The sequence below is a fragment of the Ochlerotatus camptorhynchus genome, unplaced genomic scaffold (genome assembly GCF_037179485.1).
Source record: "Ochlerotatus camptorhynchus isolate MF236.1 unplaced genomic scaffold, CSIRO-AGI_Acam_v1.1 ptg000457l, whole genome shotgun sequence".
Classification (NCBI taxonomy): Eukaryota; Metazoa; Arthropoda; class Insecta; order Diptera; family Culicidae; genus Ochlerotatus; species Ochlerotatus camptorhynchus.
In genome coordinates, this window is record NW_027040943.1 from 2,844,672 (window position 1) to 2,867,807 (window position 23,136).

Sequence of the window (23,136 nt, forward strand, 5' to 3'; positions counted from 1 at the left end):
AAAACATTTTCTTATGGTTAGTGTTTTCGTTCGTTTCTTATTCTATTTCTTAACACGACAACATGCACGATCTTCAGTCATAATGGTTTATTGTGGTGTATAGAGCTCCGTGGCCCGGGAATGACCGAACATTACTGTTACTGAATATTGTGGGTACAATCCCAGGTTGCTTGGTAAATAGGTATCAGCATCGTTTTTGTTTTTTTAGTTTCTTTTGACGGTCGGACCGCTGCTGAAAAAATAAAAAAAAATCGCCTTCCAATATGACGTATGCTTTATCAGGGTTCAAAAACTAATTGGTCGTCATGGTTTGTTGTGATGGAAGAGGATCGGAGGCCTAGTGGTGACTAATTTTGTCATAACAGGTACACAAAAGATGTGTTATTATCGGCTCAATGCAAAGTGCACTGGTTGGGATTTATGATTAAATCCATCCGTTTTCGTCTTCTTTCTTCTTCTAGGCTTTTTACGCTTAGGTAGAGAGCGTTTTTCCAGCTCTAAACTTAGTGTTCTAGATGCACTTCGACAGTTATTAATTCAGAGCTTTCTATGCACACCAATTGATGATTTTGATTATAGTGTGGCAGGCACAATTAATTAATTAATTTATCTTTATTAGGGAGGCTTTCAGCCTTCGGCTGGTTCGCCTCCAATGGCAGGCACAATGACACGCTATGCCCAGGGAAATCTTGAAAATGACCAACCCGAGAGAATTCCTCTACCGGACCGGGAATCTTGACAGCCTTGTCATCGAGGGGCTGTCAACTCGAGTATTTTCGATTCATCTACTCGACTTGAAGTATTTTCGATTCATCTACTCGACTTGAAAAGGTGTATTTTGTATTTTTTCGTATTTATGTATTTTTTTGATCTGTGTATTTTTGTATTAAAGTGTATTCGATTCATTATGAAATGTATTTTTCATGTACAAAGTATTTTCAATGTATTTTTAAGTATTTTTTTTTATTCTGGTATTGTAGTTTCAACGTGTACACATGTACGTATTTTTTTTTGTGTATTTTCCGAAGTGTGTATTTACAATTCAGCTAATTTATGAAGTTGATCGCCCCTCGCTTGTCATGTAACGTTCCCCTGCTGATGTTTAATTTGCGTGACTGTCAGAATCGTCGTCGTCAACTCGATCGGAAAGTCGACTCTATATTTTGACGTATGACTACGGCTTTGTATGTGGCGTACCATTGTACCGTAGCAGTGTCACGAAATCATGTTAGTTTTTAAATGCTAATAACTTAGCCTTTTATGACTTGATTTACAATGTCGATGCACCATTTGAATTAGATTTGATCTAAGATATGATTGGCATTACAATTTTAATTGGTTATCAATATTATTAAGCTATTAAAAATTTATAAAACTTGTTTACTTGCTATGCTATCAACTATGGATTGTCGACAGACTTGGCCGATTGTGAATCCTTAACACAATTTCAGTTCAAAATACCATAAGATTACCAATCTCTTAAACAATTAATAACATATGAACAAATAAACAACTAACATATTTAATTTTACGTCAGTTTCTTAACAAATGAGTTCAAATTTTGGGAGGCAATCAGGGCCCGATTAGGAACCGTTTGAGCACTGTGGAGTGAACATTTAAAATTTTGCATCAGTCTATGTACATGTAGGAGCCCAGGAATGGCAATATCACCGTGGACCCTCAATAAGGCCTTAATTGACCATGTTTTGAAAAAATGATAAACTTTGATATTTATAATAAAAAAAAAATGGAAGGCACTGTATAATGGAAATAAATAATTTTGTATTGAAGGATGTCGACGGCCACTTTACTACTGCGAACTCCACACGTTTCAATATATTAACGGGAAGGGGAATCACTGACAATAATATTGATGATGTGAATACAGAAATATTGTCAATGCCAATATATTGACGTCAATATAGAGTGTATTGACAATATGATTATTGTATTTAAAGGTAATCGTATAGGCTCCACTTAAGGTAGATTCCTGCACCATCAAAATAATTACTTTCTTTTGTGTTAATTCCTAGGACCATAAAACCTAGCGCCAAATATAACACCACCTACAGTTCAAACATGTTCGTTACCACCAACGTCGTCAACACAAGATTCATTGTCACGGTCGATTAAAAAAAATGTTTTCGCTTATTCGGTCTAGAGAATCGCCGCCGCCATCGTTGGTACGATTTACCTACAGTGAATCTCATAATTGAGTGTACACTTTACAGCTGTCCATACATTTTAGAAAAAAAAAAACAGCTCAATGAGCACAATTTAGAAAACATAAACATCTGAATTTTTGGCTGATGGCTCATACATCATATATTGGGTATCGGTATAGTATTGGGCTTATTTGGTTCAGTATGTAAGAAGTTATAGCTATTTCAGACAAATACCTTCTTCTAAAAAATAAAATTTTCTTGAAATACAGTGCACCGAACGTTTTTAAATTTGGTCGTTTGTAGTCATAATAAAGATCATTCATATGCCGGTAATTTGACTTAAATTCGTCCGCCACGAAAAAAGTTGGAAACCATGCGTCAAACTTCATATCGGCTCTGCTAATAAAGTCCAAAACTATTCATATAAATTCATTAATAGTTGTTCAACCACCAGCCAGGATTTAAAAAATCTGTCTGATCCAAGTATTTTAATAAACTGTCCATTCAGGTGTACGCACAGTTTAGAGATACACTGTACCTACTTGCCAAAGAAAGGCGCTGTTACAAAGATTAATTTCGTGCTAAATGTTCACGGTAAACAAGTTTAAATAAATATCAAGCCTTTCTAGTGAAGTTTCGTTTCGTATTTCTGCTGTAGTAGCTTTAGCTTTAAGCATCTGCAGTACATACTCATATGTAGGTGTGAGTACGTATGTTGTTGCTCCTACGGATCACGCGTTTTGCTGTCGGGTAGGTAATGAGTTTTTAAGAAGTTTCGTCCCTCCTGAGTGTGAAAAGTTTTCCCGGTAATTATGTGATGCTCTTCGGTTTGCTCCTGCTCCGTTTCCGGCAAAGCATAAGATGGGGGAGCTTGTGGCCGTGTTGTTTGGCTTTCATGTGAGAGGACGTGATCTTTCGGACAACCAGAAGATTAAGACACTGACGACATGGAAAGGTATGTATGTAATCATGGCAACTTTTCTGCTTCGGTTGAAGAAACTTGGTCTTAGGTGTTAATCAGGAACGAGAAATTAAGGTTTGAGAAAAATACCTTTGTAGGAGTGTTTGTTTTACCATAGACTGTCGTGATATCTCCTGAACAATGATCAAGATTTAACGTTGATTGGGTGTGCCAAAGTTGAAGCTTACCTGGAAAGATAAAAGATAAAAAAGTCATGATGATATTGATAGATGTTAAAATATATTCGATTAATTTCAATAAGTTGTATTGGCATTTCTGTAGTATTTTAAATTTAGTTGTAATCATCAGATTTTTTAAAATGCAATTTTGTAGTATATACATAATGCTAATGCTTACGAAAGTGACCTGTTTTTTCCATCGGGCTAAACATAGCGTTCAATCTATGTACATCCCCATTGCGTTCGATTAGAATTCCTATCATGTTACGATTCTCCTTGCCACAAGTGGCTCCCATGTGCCATATAGTAGAGGTTATCCATTACGTACTCGTTTGCTTATCGGGCTAAGAGAAGGGGAGGATGATGCATCCAAATTTTAATTTACCAAATGGATTTTAAATAATTCACCCCACTCATAGAATTGAATGTACAACACACCAACCGCTACACATATTCTCTGATTGCAGTGATGTTCGGGATAGACGGAAGGTGAAATTGTTCCGGGTATTCGTGTGTGATGCGGTTTTGTTCGACCTACATCGGTTCTTGTGCGATCCGAAGGGACTAGCAAGTGGAAGACGTCAAAGACCTAGCGAGACCAACTACGTTTTCATATTTATATCTTCTCCTTTCGGTTGATTTCTTACCGGTAACCCAGATATGTGTGAGCGGTTTAGGTAGACCGGAATGATTCACTTGCATTCCATCGCACCAAAACGGATATTTCCCTGAGAGCGACGCTCTGTTTTTGATGAATGTGGAAGTAATAGAATTGGGTCGGCAACTGAACATGGGATAGATGGATGGATGTAAAAAAATGTCACGGGATAAAGATGATGAAGAAGCTGACGAAACTGCACATTAAGTAAATTTCTGGAGTTGAATAGGAAAATTCAAAACAATGGCATCGTCAGACGTTTTGGCTAGAGGTATGCTGTATGAAAATGCTACAACAGCGAAACAAAATGCATTTTTGGCTTAAATTCAATAGTAACTTGCACAAATTGGATTTTTCACCTTATTTTAGACGTTTGCTTTTGTAAGGCCCTATGAATTCATCAATTTACTTCAAAATTTTCAGTGATCATAAATTTAGCTCTGACCAAATTTTGCCTAAACGATACGAAACGATACGAAACGAAACCAAACGAAATTTTCAATTTCCGTCTATAACAATCAGGAACAGCAAATATTGTAAAGGGTTAAATTAAATTGCATCACTTAGAAGTACTCGCCAAAAATAAGTCTCTCAATCGATAGTCATGAAATTGTCAGGGAATGTATAACTATGTACAGGGTGTTTGGTTCTTTAGTGCAAATAATTTAAGACTTTTGTGTTAAATGGCATAGTTTTCGATTTATGGCAAGCATAGACCAAATCAGAAAAAAAAAGTTCAATATCTCAGTAATCTTTGAGCTTTGATCATATGCGTACAACAATTTTTTACTTCAAATATGATCTTCTATCGCCCCTTAAATAATTTGCACTAAGGAGCCGAACACCCTGTATATATATAAGGTTGGTTTACGTATTTTTATTTCACTCTATTTCTTCACCAAATTAAAATGCCCGAACTTTCTTCTTCATTCTACCCATAATGTTTCGTACAACGGTTGAATCAACATTTTTTTCTGCTTTCAACCATGACTTCAACATTTCCTGCTCCGTAGTGACAACTTTGGGATGCTTACGGAGTTCATACTTCATTATAGCCCAGTATCTTTCGATCGGCCGGGGGTTGAGATCATTCGGCACGAAATTGACCCCATTCGTTTTGTACCACTTCAGGACTTCCTTGGAGTAGTGACAATAAGCTAGATCCGGTGATTTGAGAAACGGAAGCAGTCGTTTCTTCAGGCACTCATTCATGTAGACTTGGCCTTTTACGGTTGTAGTTGTTACGAAACCCAAGTAGCATTGCAAGTTTTATCGTGGTTTTACAGCATTCTACCAGTCTAAATAATGGTCTTCAGAACCCTCATAAAACCCAAATTGTTACATAGGAAGGCTTGCTCCATTTTCCGCGCGAACAAATAGCTGCCAAATTATGAATTTCTTGGAATTTCTTCGACACTCGCTGTTTCCTGAGGAACTCTGAAACATCGAACTTGTCTTTCGCAGTCACATATCCCAAGTAACATTGCAAGTTTTATAGTGGTTTTAAAGCATGCTACAAGTCTAAATCATGGTCTGAAGTCCGATTTTAAGTATGTTTGAAGTCCGATTTTAAGTATGTTTCATTGACCATGATACAGCAGTGTGATTTTGTCAACATTTGTGTGTACAGCTTACGTGCTCGCGTTCTTACCTTGAATGAACGTAGTCTTGCTCGTTCCTTGGCTTTCTGCACGAAACTTTTTGACAGTTTTGTCGCGACATCCCGAACGGGTTTGAGTTTGAAAGCAGCAACCAGTGCTGTTAATTTTCATTTCATTCGACTGAAGATGAACCTATACAACCATTCAATCAATTCTGTGAAAACAAATCCTCACATGCCCATGATTTTAAGAGTCCCTTTCTCATTCGAACCTCATCGTCACTGTCAATTGAGTCACTCACTATCATTTGATATACGACAGTGAACAATTAAAAAATATGCGAAAAACAGATGAAATCAGCGCCAGCGAAAACAAAACCAACCGTTCGCGGGCAGATCCTACTGCGTTTTTCGTTCAACCGCGAACAGAAGTCAGCGTTGCCCATTTTTTTTTCCGAAGGTCTGTAAACGATATTGAAATCATATATGGACCACTCCATGATGTAACGCTGAAGTCTATTAACAAAAATGGAATTTAGCCCAGGTTTTCCAAGGATTCCAATTGAAGGCAAATACTGTGAATTTCTGTCCGTATAAAAACTTATGAAACTTCTTAATGTTTGAAACTACAGCCAAAGCTTCCAAATGTAGTATGGGATATGACTTTTGAGCATTGTTTAGTGAAAATGAGGTAAAACATATAGGTTTTTCTTTACCTTCAATGACGTGAGAAATTACTTCTCCAAGTCCGTAAGAACAAGCATCACTGCTGACAATAATTGGTTTTTTAGGGTCATAAAAAGTTAAAACATTTGCATTAAGCAGCATTCCCTTGCATTCACGGAAAGCTTTGTTACAAGTTTCATTCCATTCAAATTTTGTATCCTTTCTCAACAATCGATACATTGGATTCAAAACTGATGACACATTTGGTAGAAATTTTCCATAAAAATTAACTAGTCCAAGGAATGCTTTCAATTCGCTCACATTAGTAGGTGATTTAGCTTCTTGTATCGTTTGAACTTTTCAGGATTTGGCAAAAGACCTTGTTTTGTTATAAAACAAATAAGGTAATTCTTCTACAAAAAATTTACATTTTTTATAATTAACTTTAATGTTCATTCCACTGCGTCCTAGCAAGAAGTACGGTCGACTTAGTTCGCGCTCCGCTATTTTGGAAGTTTTCTCGCTATTCGCTTGATTTAAATTGTCAGTTTTTTCTCGCTTAGAGTTCCCAGCTAAATAATTAATTAAAAGTGAGTTTTTTTCTGAGAAGAAAGTGTGTTTTCGGCATCATCGGAAGGAAAATTGTTTTTACGATTGCCAATTCGCCAACCATTTTGCGCAACATCGGTGCGTGGTAACGCATACCTGCACACGGATCATCGTCATCGAGTGTCAGCATCTGCCTCCGCATTTACACCGCTCATCTATCATCGTGTGTTCAGCTGAGTGCCGACCCTCACATAAGCACACACCAACGAAGACCGCCGCACACGCTGATCGAAGATCATCCACGCTGCGCGTCGCTCCGCTGCTGCTGTTTAAACGCTCGGTGGTAGTAGTATAGGATTATCAGATAAGTTTTTGTTCTTGTTTCTCTCTTTCCCCCACAGTTAAATTTTAAGTTTGTGTTCTGTGTTTGTAGTTTTTTTTGTGTATTGTGTCCGAGTGATTATCGTTTCAGTGGTAGAGCGTTTTTCGCTCCCACTAGTACGGCAAAATGGACATTTTGTCGCAAGACGAAATGGACGTTTTGTCGGAAGATGACACCACTTTGCCACGCGATGGCAAGAAGGTTCGAAAACGTACGTCATCTCTCCCTGGTTCATCGTCTCAGTCTGGCAAAGGACAGGCTCAGATAAACCCCCGATCACGAGCCTATCCAGATGACTCGACTGGCCCATGGGTTGTCTACTTTCAGCCCAGAAACAAACCTTTGAATGTAATGCAAATTACTAATGATCTGACGAAGCGATACTCGGCCGTGACTGAAATCACGAAGGTTAGGCACAATAAACTTCGTGTCTCCGTCTCTAACCTGAAGCAGGCTAACGAGATTGCTGCCTCCCAGCTCTTCACGCTCGAGTACAGAGTTTACATCCCAGCTCGTGATGTGGAGATCGAAGGTGTGGTCACCGAAGCGAGTCTGACCCCCGAGATCTTGGAGAAGCAGGCGGTTGGCCGTTTCAAGAACCGTTTGCTTCCTCCGGTGAAGATACTGGATGTCCAAAAACTGGGCTCAGTATCTGTCAGCGAGGGTAAAAAGAGTTTTACCCCCACAGACTCGTTCCGTGTGACCTTTTCTGGTTCAGCCCTTCCTCACTACATCGAGCTGGGAAAACTTCGACTACCTGTGCGTTTGTTCGTTCCCCGGGTCATGAACTGCCAAAACTGTAAGCAGTTGGGACATACGGCCTCCCACTGTGGCAGCAAGGCACGCTGTTCCAAATGCGGAGAGAAGCATGGGGATGACACCTGTGCAGCTACCGCACCAAAATGCGTGTACTGTAAGGGAACTCCTCATGGTATCTCGTCATGCCCGGTGTACAAACAACGCGGGGAGAAATTACAACGCTCACTTAAGGAACGTTCCCGGCAGTCTTTTGCAGAAATGCTTAAGACGGCCACGCCATCGACCAACGACAAAAATCCCTTTTCTCTTTTGTCAGATGACGAGACTGACTCTGACTTGGCTGAGGAGGGAACTTCTTTCTGTTTTTCAGCACGGAAACGAAAACGCATCCGTTCGCGGAAAGTTGAGAATGAAGAACCCCAAATCAGCTTGCCCAAATCAAGGAGTGGTGGAAAAAAGGAAGTTTCTACTCCTCCTGGATTCAGAAGAACTGACTATACCCAGGATTTTCCACCTCTCCCGGGGACATCCAAAACCCCTGATGTCCCATTTTTAAGAACAGAAGCCCCTTCTTCATCTGGGTTGTTCTCATTTGATAAAATTGTGGACGATATTCTCAAGTACCTGAATATTTCTGATCCTCTCAAAAGCATTGTTCTGGCAATGCTTCCTACTGTGAAGACCCTCTTGAAGCAATTGACATTGAAGTGGCCCCTCATTGCAGCAATCATTTCCTTCGATGGATAATTTTCCAAACGAGGTCGGGGATTTGATCACTATTCTACAGTGGAATTGTCGAAGTCTTATTCCTAAATTAGACTCTTTTAAGTTTTTAGTTCACAATAATGATTGTGATGCATTTGCTCTTTGTGAAACTTGGCTCTCTTCAGATATAGATCTTCCTTTTTATGATTTTAACATTATTCGACTGGATCGTGAGGATTCGCGTGGAGGAGGGGTACTTTTGGGGATCAAAAAGTGCCATTCTTTCTATAGAGTGAATCTTCCACAATTTACAGGTATTGAAGTTGTCGCATGTCAGGCTATTATTAAAGGTAAGAGCCTTTGTATTGCTTCTGTTTATATTCCTCCTAGAGCCGTTGTTAATCGAAAACAACTTTCAGATATATGTTCAGTACTTCCTGCTCCACGGTTGATTATGGGAGATTTTAATTCCCACGGTACAGGCTGGGGGGAACTGTATGATGACAACCGTTCTACTTTTATATATGACCTCTGTGATAACTTCAATATGACAATTCTTAACAATGGAGAAGTAACACGTTTGGCTGGACCATCTTCGAATGGAAGTAAATTAGACCTCACACTTTGCTCTAACTCATTATCGTTGGATTGCACGTGGAATGTGATCCAGGATCCCCACGGTAGTGATCACTTGCCGATCAAAATTTCGATTGCCAGTGGGTTCAATCCGTCGGAATCCGTTAACGTCGCGTACGACCTCACCCGTAATATCGATTGGACAACGTTCAAGACCGCGATAGAGGAAGCCGTGTCGTCGGTAGAAGGGCTTCCACCGTTGGAGGAATATAACTTCCTCTCCAATCTGATCTTGGACAGCGCGCTTCGAGCTCAAACTCGGCCGGTTCCTGGAACGTCTTTGCGTAGGAAACCTCCTTCCCCTTGGTGGGACCACCAATGCACTGAGGTTTATCGTAAAAAGTCCGACGCGTTTAAGCTTTTCCGGAAACGTGGAACACCCGTGTATTTCGAAGCGTACTCGGCTCTTGAACGCGAACTCAAGAGCCTCATCAAAACAGTCCGCATCGTGCTCTCTTGCCGTGCGGATCTATTTGCTTTTTGCTGAAGGAAGTGTTACTACTACCTAAAGCTACAACAAATTTAAACAGCACTTTTCAGTGCTCAACCTGTAAAAATTTTCTACCTTGTTCAACTCTTATTCCTCTTCGATCCTTGTTTGGACCCTACCCGAGGTAATCCTTCTTGGATATCGATTTGGAAAATTCCTCTTCGATCCTTCAGATTCTTATAGTAATCTGCTTGGAAGTCGATTTGGATAAAAATTTACTGCCGCCATGGCGCCTAAACGCAAAAGAAAGGGGCAAACTCTTGACCCCCCTTCTGATGAAATTAATTTGAGTAATCAATTTGATTTGCTCACGGATGATGAGAATGATCCATCATCCAAGAAAAATTCTAGTAAACTTTCCCGGCTTAATGCCAAGAAGGAAAAAATTCCCCCTATTGTGATAACCACTACCGATTTCCATGCTCTTCGCATGGAACTTTCGAATTTCGTGAAAGTTAAGTTTTCACTACAAATTGGACGTCGGGGTGAATGCCGTGTATTGGCTGAAACCTTGGACGGATTTAAATGTCTTCTCAAGTATCTTACTGAGAAGAAGCACAAATTTTTTACTTACGACACCAAAACTGAACGTGTGTTCAAGGTTGTCATGAAAGGACTGCCCAGTGGTGAATCCCTGGATCAGATCAAAGATGAACTGGCAAAATTACTTGGAGTTGTGCCACTCCAAGTAATCAAAATGAAAATGAAATCCCGTCCTGGCGATTCGCGCAACGGGATTTCTAATGATTTTTATTTAGTTCACTTCAAGTCTAGTGAACTAAACAACCTTAAGGCCTTAGAAAAAGCTAGCCTTATGCTCCATGTCCGAGTGAAGTGGGAACACTTCAGGAAGACTGGAGGAAATTTCCAAAACCTCACCCAGTGCCGTAAGTGCCAGGGATGGGGTCACGGAACTAAAAATTGCTACATGCCAGCTAAATGCATGAATTGTGGTGATTCCTCTCACGCAAAGGACGACTGTCCTGTGAAGGAAGATCCTACGAAATTTAAATGTTCAAATTGTGGTGAAAACCACAAATCCAATTTTTGGGAATGTAAGACTCGCAAAGCGATCCTACAATCTCGTTCTAACCGTCAGGTAGGAAACGCTCCACGTTTCCGACCAGGTACAAATTCCTCTGCTGTTAACAACGGTCAGCGAGGAACAAATTCTACATTCGTACCCGTAGGTACAAATATCTCCCCTGCTTCAAATGTTTCATCTGTACCTACTCCCCTCGCTGCTAACAATGTTCAGCGAGTTAATGGAGCTACCTATGCTGCTATTGCAGCGGGTAGAAATCAAAATACTAACCAACGTTCTAATGGAAATTTTGACAATTTTGACTTAGGAAGCATTACTGCCCCCAAAATGGAATTTTTACAGAATTCATTAATTGACATGATTTCTGATATGCTTAAATCTAACTCCATGTTTGATGCTATTCAAACTGGAGTAAAATTTGCAAATAATATTGTCATGACTTTAAAATTCAGTAATGGATTTTAAAGCATTAAATATTGTAAATTGGAATGCTCGATCTCTTAAAGATAATGAAGACGAGCTATTTAACTTTTTAAGGGTTCATAACGTGCATATTGCCGTTATAACTGAAACGTTCCTTAAACCTGCCCATAAGGTTAAAAAGGACGCAAATTACTTGATTTATAGAAATGATCGTCTTGATGGACCCTGTGGTGGCGTTGCCATCATTATTCATAGACGAATCAAACATAAAATTCTTTCTTCATTTGAAACCAAAGTTTTTGAAACTTTGGGGGTTTCTGTTGAAACAAAATTTGGACAACTTACGTTTATAGCTGCCTATTTGCCATTCCAATGCGTAGGCCAGCAAAAGAATTTTCTCAAGGGTGACCTCCAGAAACTTACCCGTCATAGGTCTAAATTCTTCATTATTGGTGATTTTAATGCAAAACACCGCTCATGGAATAATGCTCAAAGCAATTCCAATGGTAATATTCTGTTTGATGATTGTTCTGCAGGTTATTACACTATTCAATATCCAAACAGCCCAACATGCTTTTCTTCTGCAAGAAATCCCTCCACTATTGATTTGGTCTTAACTGATTCATGTCAACTTTGTAGCCAATTGGTTACCCATGCTGACTTCGGTTCTGATCACCTTCCAGTAACTTTTGAAATATCCCAAGAAATAATTTGTAATCCCAACAGCTCTACTTTCAATTACCATAGAGCTGATTGGGAGCAGTATCGAACATTTATGGAATATAACTTCGATCCAAACATTCCTTTGCAAACCAAAGATGAAATTAATTATGCTCTTGAATCTCTGACTACTTCTATAGTTGAAGCAAGAGCTGCCTCAGTACCAAAATGCGAGGTTAAATTCGATTCAATTATAATAGACGATGATCTTCAGCTCTTGATCCGTCTTAAAAATGTCCGTAGGAGACAATATCAAAGAACACGCGATCCTGCCATGAAAGTTATCTGGCGGGATTTGCAAAAACAAATTAAAAAGCGATTCTCTGCCCTGAGGAACAAAACTTTTGAAAATAATATTTCTAAATTAGACCCGAGTTCCAAACCCTTTTGGAAACTCACAAAAATTTTGAAAAAACCTCAAAAGCCTATTCCAGCGCTTAAAGAAGGTGGTAAAATTTTGATCACAAATTTGGAAAAAGCTCAGAAACTTGCTAAGCAATTCGAGAGTTCCCATAATTTCAGTTTGGGTCTTACTAGTCCTATTGAGAATCAGGTTGCTCGGGATTTTCTGAATATTTTCTCTCGGGAAAATATTTTTGATGATTCCTGGGGGACTGATTTGGACGAAGTAAGGTCTATAACTAAAAATTTTCAAAATATGAAAGCTCCAGGTGATGATGGAATTTTCTATATCCTCATCAAAAAACTCCCAGAGAGTACCTTGTCTTTCCTGGTAAAATTATTTAACAGATGTTTCCATTTGGCATACTTTCCTGATAAATGGAAAAATGCAAAAGTTGTTCCAATTTTGAAGCCGGATAAAAATCCAGCTGAAGCTTCTAGCTACCGTCCAATAAGTTTGCTTTCTTCAATAAGTAAACTTTTTGAAAAGATAATTTTGAATAGAATGATGCTTCACATCAATACGAACTCAATTTTTGCAGATGAGCAGTTTGGATTTCGCCATGGGCATTCAACTACTCATCAACTCTTAAGAGTTAACAATTTAATTCGTTCAAACAAATCTGAAGGCCACTCAACTGGAGTTGCTCTTCTAGACATAGAAAAAGCATTCGACAGTGTTTGGCATGAAGGTTTGATTGCTAAATTGAAAAAGTTTAATTTTCCACTTTATATTATGAAATTAGTTCAAAATTATTTAACTGACAGAACTCTGCAGGTAAATTATCAAAATTCCAAATCTAATCGACTACCTGTTAGAGCAGGAGTTCCTCAGGGTAGCATTCTTGGGCCTATATTATATAACATTTTCACTTCGGACCTCCCTGATTTGCCTCAGGGTTGCCACAAATCTTTGTTCGCTGATGACACAGGCATTTCCGCTAAAGGAAGAAGTCTTCGTGTTATTTGCAGCAGACTGCAGAAAAGTTTAGATATTTTCTCTTCTTATTTACAAAAATGGAAGATTTCTCCCAACGCTTCCAAAACTCAACTTATAATATTTCCACATAAGCCTAGAGCTTCGTTTTTGAAACCTAGTAGTAGTCACATAGTCACTATGAACGGAGTTCCAATTTCCTGGTCAAACCAAGTGAAATATCTTGGATTAATACTTGACCAAAAATTAACTTTTAAAGATCACATTGAGGGCATTCAAGCCAAATGTAACAAATATATAAAATGTTTGTATCCTCTTATAAACAGGAAATCCAAACTTTGCCTGACGAATAAACTTCTAATATTTAAACAAGTTTTTAGACCGGCCATGCTTTACGCTGTGCCAATATGGTCTAGTTGCTGCACTACCAGGAAAAAAGCACTTCAAAGGATTCAGAACAAAATTCTGAAAATGATTTTGAAGTTGCCTCCCTGGTACAGTACAACCGAAGTACATAGAATTTCGAATGTTGAGACTTTAGCACAAATGTCCAACAAAATAATTAATAATTTCAGGCAAAAGTCGTTGCAATCCTCAATTGCAACGATTAATTCCCTTTATACTTAGATAAGATTAGTTTTAGTTTTTAGTTTTAAGATATCAATTGTTATACTGACATGCAGGTTAAAAAACCTGTTTAAAATACTGAATTGCCAAGACATGAACAATGTAAAAACACTTAGATATATATCATAACAATTAAGGCTGTTACGTTACTGCAGTAACTGGAGCACCTAGGTTAAAATGAAATGTAATTTATTTTGAATTTGGAACAAATAAAGAGTTAAAAAAAAAAAAAAAAAAAAAAAAAAAGAACCTCATCAAAGCCAAGAAACGCGGATACTGGCGGCAATTCGTGGACGGATTATCCTCGCGAAACGACGAATTCTGTAGACGAGATCAGCCAGCCTTTTTCAATGCTGGAACTCTCACTCGCGCTCCTTTCGTGTGGCAATTCGGCTCCGGGGGCTGATAGAATCAAGTTCAACTTGTTGAAGAACCTCCCAGACGTCGCTAAGAGGCGCATGTTGAACTTGTTTTGTCAGTTCCTGGAGCTCAATATTGTTCCGGATGATTGGAGGCAAGTGAGAGTTATAGCCATTAAAAAGCCTGGAAAACCCGCGTCAGATCATAACTCGTATCGTCCCATCGCGATGTTATCGTGCATTCGAAAATTGTTGGAGAAAATGGTCCTTTTTCGCTTGGACAAATGGGTTGAGACGAACCACCTACTCTCAGATACTCAATTTGGATTCCGTAGGGGCAAGGGAACGAACGACTGTCTCGCGTTGCTTTCCACAGAAATTCAGTTGGCTTTTGCTAAAAAAGAGCAAATGGCTTCTGTATTCTTGGATATCAAAGGGGCTTTTGATTCAGTATCCGTTGAAGTCCTTTCAGATAAACTCCACGCTTGTGGCCTTTCTCCATTAATAAATAACTTTTTGTACAATTTGCTGTCAGAGAAACATATGAGCTTTTCTCATGGAAACTCTACAGCTTCTCGATTTAGTTACATGGGTCTCCCCCAGGGCTCATGTTTAAGCCCCCTTTTGTATAATTTCTACGTCAGAGAAATTGACAATTGTCTAAGTGACAACTGCACGTTGAGACAACTTGCAGATGACGGCGTAGTGTCTATGACAGGGCCCAAAGGGGTCGACCTGCAAGGACCCTTACAGGATACCTTAGACAATTTGTCTACTTGGGCTATTCAGCTAGGTATCGAATTCTCCACGGAGAAAACTGAGTTGGTCGTTTTTTCTAGGAAGCATAGCCCAGCACAACCAAAGCTTCAACTTTTGGGTAAACCGATCACTCATTCTATGTCCTTCAAATATCTTGGGGTCTGGTTCGATTCAAAATGCACCTGGAGATCCCACATTGAGTATCTGAGACGAAAATGCCAACAAAGGATCAATTTTCTCCGAACAATTACCGGAACGTGGTGGGGAGCCCATCCGCAAGATCTTCTAACGTTGTACCGGACAACGATTTTATCGGTTTTAGAGTACGGTAGTTTTTGCTTCCAGTCGGCGGCTAAAACTCACATCATCAAACTGGAACGTATCCAGTATCGTTGTCTTCGTATCGCGTTAGGATGCATGCACTCGACTCATACGATGAGTCTCGAAGTGTTGGCGGGCATGTTGCCTCTATCGGATCGGTTCTCGGAATTGTCCCTCAGGCTCCTCACCCGTTGCGAAGTTATGAACCCACTGGTAATCGAAAACTTTGAAAAGCTTCTTGAGCTGAACCCTCAAACTCGTTTTATGTCATTGTACTACGTGTACATAACACAGGATGTCAGCCCTTCACAGCATAATCCTCATCGTGTATGCTTCTCCGACTTCGGCAATTCAGTTAGTTTTGATTTGTCTATGACGCGGGAGATTCGTGGGATCCCAGAACATCATCGTTCCATGATTGTTCCGTCAATTTACGTTGCAAAGTTTGGCCAAGTTGATTCCGCAAGATCGTTCTTCACAGATGGATCACTAATAGAGTCGTCCGCTGGTTTTGGTATTTTTAACGAATTTCATAGCGCCTCTCGAATGCTTCAAGCTCCTTGTTCCGTATATGTTGCTGAGCTGGCGGCAATACATTATACGCTAGAAACGATCGCCTCACTTGCACCAGATCATTATTTTATTTTTACGGATAGTCTCAGTTCTGTCGAGGCTATTCGCTCTATGAGGCCGGTAAAGCACTCCTCGTATTTTCTCATGAAAATACGAGAGCTTTTAAGTGCTTTATCTTTAAGATCTTTTGTCATCACCTTTGCATGGGTCCCATCTCATTGCTCGATTTCGGGCAATGAGATGGCTGACTCACTTGCTAAGGTGGGCGCTATGGAAGGCGATATTTACGATCGACAAATCACCTACGATGAATTTTTCTTCATTTATCGTCAACAGTCACTCGTCAGCTGGCAGAATAAGTGGAGTGAAGGGAGTTTGGGACGATGGCTATATTCGATCATCCCTAAGGTGTCGAAGAGTTCTTGGTTCAAGGGGTTGGATGTGGGTCGAGACTTCATTCGTATGATGTCTCGCCTCATGTCCAATCACTATTCGTTAAACGCTCACTTGTTCCGTGTTGGGCTGAAGGACAGCAATCTCTGTGAATGTGGACAAGGTTACCAAGACGCCGATCACATCCTTTGGTCTTGTGCTGAGCATCGTGGAGTCAGATCTGAGCTGTGCGATTCCCTTTGGGCTCGAGGTAGACAACCTAATGTTCCAGTTCGGGATATTTTGGCTAGACGCGATCTGGAGTTTATGAAACTCATATATGTTTACTTTAAGAATATTAACATTAGATTGTAAGTTTTATTAACCTTGTGTTTAGTTTGTATTTTGTACGTGTGGGTTTTTTTTTTATGTTTGTTTTCAAGATGAATAGAAATTAGTTCATGTTTTAGGATTAATTAAATATTTGTATCGTAAACTACATTTCAAACCTCCCTCTCCCTTTTCCCATCCAAAAAAAATTGTAAAGCCCCACTAACCTCGAGACAACCGCGAGTATCCGGTCCAGCTCCTTTAACTTTAAATATAAGAAATCAATAATGTACATATAACAAAAATGATAACTCGGCTCTGTAAAGTTTATTCGATTGAGCCTGTACAAATAAAGTAATTAATAAAAAAAAAAAAAAACTTTAATGTTGGCCTCGCTCGAACGATTCAATACAAGCAAAACTTTTTTGTGGCAATCTTCGAAATCTTTCCCAGCAATCAAAACATCGTCAAGATAGCAATATACATAGTCAAGTCAGTATATTATACGAAAATAGTCCATTGATGGTATTAATTACGACAAACTGTCGTGATTTTTCCGAGAGATTAAGCTAAGTATACGCTGCTGTCAAATCAAGTGCACAATAAACTTTGCAACCAGCTAGAGAAGCAAAAAGATCTTGAGCTGTAGGCAATGGGTATGTGTTTGGAATCAACACTTTGTTTATAGAGACTTTGCAGTCTATCACTAATCGTATGTCATTATCCTTTTTCATAACAACTACCACCGGCGATGCCCACAAACTCGTCCTTACTGGTGTGATAATGTCATCTTTTTCTAACATATCCAAATGTTCTAGCACTTTGTCTCGCAAACGACACATTGTATGCTTTCTTAAATATTGGCTTGTCTTCTCGAAGCACCAAATCTGCTTCGAAACCAATAATGGGTTTTGAAAAATCTCGATTAAAAATGTTAGAATATTTGTTTTTAATATCAGTCAACATTTTGTCTTTGTTGTATTCAACAATAGCATTGTGAACGGGTAAACTGTCAGAAAATTTACTTCTCCATCCGCTACAGAATACATCCAACCTTCTCTGCCAATAAGATGAATAAAATGGTGGTCACCGTCCAAAATGATGAGTTCCACTTGAACCATTTTTCCATTTAAAAAAACCGTCACAGATATTTTCCCAAGAACATTAAGATTTGAGCTGTTAACCTTTTCTTACAAGTCATTAAGGAAATATGGTTAAAAAAATTCATAAAATCAATTTTGCCAATCACGGATACAGCTGAACCACTGTCGACTTCCATTAAAAACCTTTTGCCCTCAATTTCAGCATCAAGGAGACAAGATTCACTAACACTATAAATGGAGCCACCATAAGACACGGATAATCACCTGACTCGTCACTCTCGCTGTTGTAATGCACTTTCAGGCGTTTGAAATACTCGTGTACCCGCTCTGGCTTTGAGCTGTCTTCTACGAACTTGATCGAATTTTTCTGGCTGTTGTTATAACGATAGCAGTTTTTTCTTGATGTGGCCTTTCAGCTTACAAAAATGGCAGGTATAATTCACGTATCTACCGCGATTAGTCGATCTATCACCAGATCGAGAACTTTCCCTGAACGTTTTATGCTTTCCACGATAATCAGGACTTCTGCTACGTACTCTACCACGATTCTGCTCTCTGTCAAAATTCCTATCAAAACGACTTCTTTTACCTAACCGATGCTTCACCGAATTTACTCCCACATCGGAGTTAATTGCTTGCGCCTGAGACACGTTAATCTCACTAAACCATTCCAAATTCAATTTCACGTCTTCTAGCAAAATCGCTAACACTAATAACTTTTTGCAATTTTCATCCGGATGTTTTCTTATTTCACTACTCTTCCGTCGCGTCGCTATATACGCGCAACCGCACGGAGATAACTAAATGGCGTCGATGTAGCGACCGGCACAATAAAAGCATTTTTTCTTTCGACCAACATCAATTTTCTTCCTAAAATCACTTTTTTTTTTATTTTGCACTATTTAATACATGACAAGAAACGAAACTTGCCAAAATAAAACACTCGAACACTGTAACGTTACTTTACTTCCAACCGCGATCGTCTCCAGCACCGCCGCACACAATAACTGCCAACGATGGAGAAAAAAAAACGTCCTACATAAAGCAGCTAACATACGCCGTGCTTTACTTCGCCTGTACACCAGCCCGATGCCGCGAAAAGAACACTACTACTCTTTTTAGCACTGAAAATCACAATCCTACTTTATCCTCGTTGCCACTATTAGGGTAGAGAACTAATTCGGCTTAATAGCCCATTTTGGACCTATCGAGCAGAAAACATCAAATAAATCCATGAGAGTTAACAAGTCAATTATGAGTTTGGTACGATACTTTAGTTAATAAGCTAGGTTTGCACCCATAATTAACAAAAACAAAAGAAGCGACCGGACCGAAACAATTTTTATCTTCATCCGATAGGCCGAAGTGAATTCATTGGCGTTTCAATGGCGTTTCAATGCGTTAGGCCGAGTTTAGAATCCGTAGGCCGAGTTTGGCGTCAAGAAGCAGTATTAGACTTTTGACAATATCTCTACGATTGGTTTCTCTTTATCAAATCTTATGAAACGTACAGAAAGGTAAATACATTTGGAAGCCATCAGTAATAATAACATTCCATTTGGTACTAAACTGCGCTAGATTAAAAAAGACTAAGTGTGATTAATAGGCCGGAAATGGGGTAGTTAACCCTATTACTTCGATCACCTAAATACACTCTTAAAATAATCTAAGAACATTACACTTCCTTTCCGTAGGAAGGCGTGATCAGAGATGTAATGCCTAAGAGCATCCCGGCGGCGCCGACTGGGGTTGAACTCAGGCCTGCTGGGGTGAGAGGTAATCATGCTTACCACTACCTGTATGCGATGTGCATTAAACATTAAAAACTTTCTAGCCAGCAATGTAGTGATGAGAGGCCAAATCTATAGGTTTCCGTATTATGGACTTTTTCAACAGCCTTCGGTGTATTCATCTCCTTCGGTAGAGCGCCACAAATAAAACATTTCGCAGAAGCTTTGTTTCCAGAAAGAATATTGCAAATCTTACCATCTATCATTGTTGCTGCTAAAATGTTACAGCTCATTTAACTTTGTTTGCGAGTTTATAAAATCACGGTTCTTGTTCGGTACTGGAGCTTGTTTGCTCCAGTTTGTTACATTACTTGTTAGAAACACATACAGTAGGTATACAAACTTGTACTTACATCCACTGTGTATATTATTTGTTTTGCCTGTGGATTGACTAACTTAGTTTTGATGTCCTGGGTTAGTTTCTCAAAGTTTCATTGATTCCGGTAATATTTGATTGTTAGCTGTGACTTGAAATAAAGAAATCGATCCTAACCTTACTTTGTTAGCTACGAATGAAATTGTGTATACTTTCTATAGTCTGTAAAACTCTCACTTTACTGTATTCTGTCGCTTACTCTACCATATTCGAAGCGACCAACACATTCAGGATTTTTGTTTCTAATTGAGACTCCATTTTTGCATACCACTTTCTAAATTAAAACGAGGCATACCGAAAGCCCACGGTACTGAATTGAAGTACATACACGCTTCTCTGCAATACACCGGAACATTGGAATATGAACTGTATATTGAATCGGGGTTAGCTGAGGGTTTTGGTTGGGAAAATAACGAAAGATAAATTGGTACAAAAAAAAACACCAGATATCTGGGGATTCAGTAATGCGAGCATCGAATGAAAAAAACAAAAAATGTAGGATCATTTTAGGCAGCAGAACATAAATTCCATGTCCCAGCCGACCGAGGACGACGACGGTATACACACTGTGCTAACTCGGATGCAGGAACGTGGTCTGTTATCATTTCCCACTGGAAGGGTTAAAACAAAGCATTTTGCTTGGCATGGTGTGTAGGAGCGATGTTGAACTAAGGATGTGAAGCGGTTGAGTGCTGGAGGGAGACATTTTGCTGTATTTCCAGTTTTTGTTACGTGCTTTTGCTACTTTGAAGCGTGGTGGTTTTCTTTTTTTATTCAGTCATTGAACCATGTTTCATCTGATATCTTCTTCGATGGGTTTTTTTTTGACGTAGGACTACGTCTTTGATTTCTATATGGGGGTACACTTTGTGAAAACCGGAAATGGAACATGTAACAAATTAAGAAAGATTTTGAACGTTAATAACTCAGCTGCCCCTGGTCCGATTTCAATAATTTTATCACCAATCGATCAGCAATATGGCTACGCATCGATAACAATGCTTCCGAACATTGATTTTCAACAAGAAACTATTAAAAAACTGGTAAATTTCCAGCATTGTCCAAAAGCGTCGAATTAACTAACAAATCCACCAATTACCTACATGCATATATGCTGCTTCCCCACCACAGTCGTCAGAGAGTAGTAAGTAGACGAAACAAGTCGAAGTGGCATTCGCCTCCGATCCTCGGGCGCGTTCGAATAGGGAGGATGTAATTGCGTAATATTTTGAACACTCATCGCCATACTCAGAATCACACGCTCCCAACGACCACACCACTGTGCGGTGGTGTTCGGTCGTCGAAATTAGTAGCAGCAGTAGCAGTGCTTTCGGCGTGTGGCGTTGAAAATTGTTCTCCAGTAACAACGAAAGGCTGCCTGCAAGCAGCGAGCCCAGCTCAGAATTACTCAACCATCACTACAAAACGGTCCTTTTCAGGGCCACAAAAAATTTGTTAAAGAGTATTATTTGGACATTCGTCAAGGTCATCAGTTCCCGCAAGCAGCTAGCTATCAAGGCGCAACCTGTCTATAGAAGGTGTGGAATTGTAGGCCTGAATATATTGGTGCAATTAGTTTCTCCTCGGTTTTCATTCCGCACGATTCGTTTCTTTCGTTTAATCAATCACCCTTGTAGTGCCGTCGAAAAGATTGTTTCAATCGGCGCTTACATATGAAATTTAATTTGGATTATAGAATTTTTTGTATGTAACCAAAATTTATGAATGGTTTGCCACTAAATGTTGAGATAATTTATTGATTATTGAATTATCACACTGTATACCATGAAAAAGCAGCCTGTTTATGAGTTTTTGCCTGTTTTCAAGTAAGGAGTTATCATAGAAAACAAATCGCCAGCTGGTATTTCCCGGCGACTTTACCAATAAATAAAATCAAACAAAATCATCATGCAGAACTAGCTAGGATTTGTTTTACTTCATATTTCACAAAATTGCTTTCGAGTGTTAAGACATCGTCTCCCGCAAAGTTTACATTTTTCCCTCTACCAACACATACATCAGGGCTAGATAGATCTCCACAGGATCCACAGAATCCACGCAATTTCAAAAAACCAAAATGCACAGCATTACGAAAAGAGGTCAGGTTTCGACCAATAGCAGATAGATTTTAATTCTAAACAAGCCAAACGGTTGGAAATTTGTCTACCAATCTGCTAAATTGAACACTTAGTTAATTTTCGATAGGTCACTATTGAAAAATACCAAATGTCCAACTGTTGCAATGGTGATCAAAATTATCACCGAATGTCTGAAAACAGCGCATTCTCTAACACAGACTTAAAAATCGAATTCCTTGCGGTCCCACTCAACGGTGCTCATTCAATCACCGTAAGTGGTGGTGTCCAGTCCAGCAGCAGCAGTAGTAGCAGCAGCAGCAGCAGGAGTGCTTTTAATAACAACAACAACGAAAGGCTGCCTGCAAGCAGCGAGGTGCAGAGCTCATATGAGCAACCATAGAGAAGGAGGAAGTCCCACCGCTAGGCTAGGATCGGAATCAGTAGCTCGTCGTGCTCAGCTCAGCATTACTCAACCATCACTACAAAATGGTCCTTTTCAGGACCACCATAAATTTGTTAAGAGTATTATTTGGACATTTGTCAAGGTCATCAGTTCCCGCAAGCAGCTAGCTATCAAGGCTCAACCTGGTCTCTATAGAAGGTGTGGAATTGTAGGCCCGAATGTATTGGTGAGATTAATCAACGTCCGACCATTTTCCAGAACACGCTGGTAGGAAGTGTTAAACATCCATATAGAATTAGAGAGAAGTGGGAATAATTCGCTTTAGGTGTATATTCAGTCCCCAGAAAGCCAATAAAATAAAATTTGTGAGAAAATTAGCTCTCACGAGTTCAATCTCTCGAAGTTCCTCCTTTTTTACATATTCTGCAGAAACGATACTTTCCGCCCCGCCCCATTGATATAATTTGGAAAGAAATCCTGTGAGGGGTGAATTGAATACAGTTTAATACCAAAATGCACAAAACTTAAAAATTCATAAATAACAAAAAAATCAAAATACACCTTTTAAAGTAGGGTAGATGAATCGAAAATACTCAAGTTGACAGTCCCTTGGATTCTATTCATCAACTTTCTCTTTGAAAAAAATACTACAAATTTGATACGCTTACAAATAAAAAACGGAAAGAGTTAAGATAACACTAGTTTACAAAACAACATAAAAAGTGTGAACTTTAGTGGTTGACCAACGTTTCTAATGCAAAATCCTAC

General features: G+C 39.3%; 1 protein-coding gene across 7 annotated transcripts in view; it reads right to left on the minus strand.

The window, feature by feature from the left end:
• Dscam2 (Down syndrome cell adhesion molecule 2) overlaps positions 1-23,136 on the minus strand; it is a 410,918-nt gene that overhangs the window by 157,853 nt on the left and 229,929 nt on the right. The window lies entirely within an intron of this gene.